This window comes from Petaurus breviceps, unplaced genomic scaffold (assembly GCF_028583685.1).
Source record: "Petaurus breviceps papuanus isolate PSGF00001 unplaced genomic scaffold, PetGlider_PUasm1.0 164, whole genome shotgun sequence".
Classification (NCBI taxonomy): Eukaryota; Metazoa; Chordata; class Mammalia; order Diprotodontia; family Petauridae; genus Petaurus; species Petaurus breviceps.
Window position 1 is genome coordinate 8,135,956 of NW_027185735.1, and position 1,163 is coordinate 8,137,118.

The 1,163-nt window shown below is 38.1% G+C and overlaps 1 pseudogene; it reads right to left on the reverse strand.

Annotated features, from left to right (window-relative positions):
- Positions 1-233: 233 nt before the first annotated feature.
- LOC138156962 (small ribosomal subunit protein eS19 pseudogene) lies at positions 234-671 on the reverse strand (annotated as a pseudogene).
- Positions 672-1,163: the final 492 nt, after the last annotated feature.

Below are 1,163 nucleotides of genomic sequence, written 5' to 3' on the forward strand. Positions count from 1 at the left end.
TATTTATTTTACCCCTAATTATGAAAATGAAATATAAAATTATATAACTTTAATGATAAAGTAATTATGAATATTGCATATGGGACATTCTATAAGAAATAAAGGAAGTTATCATATGCTTACTATTCTCTGCAAGATTTAATATCAATTTTTTTATTTTTCAGTTTTTGTTTAATATAAATAACATTTTTTTTAAGAACAAGGCAATTTATTAATGAATCTGGTGTGTTGTGCTAATGTTTCTTGTTGGTAGCTGCCACCTGTCCGGCAAATCTGTCCAGGTCTCTCTGTTCTTGAGGTGTCAGTTTCCGGCACCTCTCCTGGTCCTTCTCCACCATCTTCAGCCCCTTCAGGGCCTGCAGGACCCTCCAGGCCATGCTCTTGGAGCCCCAGCTTACGTGACTGGGCATGGCCCTGTTGCGCTTGTGCCCCCGGTAGATGTTGGTCATAGAGCCCATGCCAGCACCACCATGGAGGTACAGGTGCCGGGCGGTGGACGCCACCTACATGTAGAACCAGTTCTCTTCGTAGGGCACCAGCTCCTTATGCTTGACCAGCTTGACCGTGTCCACCCATTTGGTGACTTTCAGCTTTCCTGAATTTTTCAGGAAGGCAGCCAGGGCCTGCATGAACTCCTGCTGGTTCATGTCCTTCACCATGACTCCGGGCATCATGCGGGCTCTGCAAGGGAGGCCAGCCAAGGTAAAGCAATATAATTAACATTTAATGATAAGGTTATAATTTGTAAGATATTCAACATAATATAATAATCATATCTAAATAACTTAAGTATTGGACTTTTCAATTTGAACAAAGGTTTGCAATATTTGGTTTAACACAAACGCAATCATAAATTTCATTCTGCACTTATTTTATTTTTGTATTTTGATTTAAACCAACCAAGTATAAAGTGAAAATGCTTGTTCAAGCAAATATGTGATGGGAAATGGTAGGAGAATTTTATAAGCTCTCTTGATGAAAAATGGAAACTTGATTATTTTATTTTATTTTGTTTGGATCTGTTTAATAGTATCTTGATTTCTCATAAACTCACAAGCTTCCTTTTGCTCCAATCTAATTCTGAAGGAATTATTCTCTTCAGTGAACTTTTGAGATTCTTTTACCATCTGGAAAATTCGGCTTTTTAAGGCATTCTTCTCCTC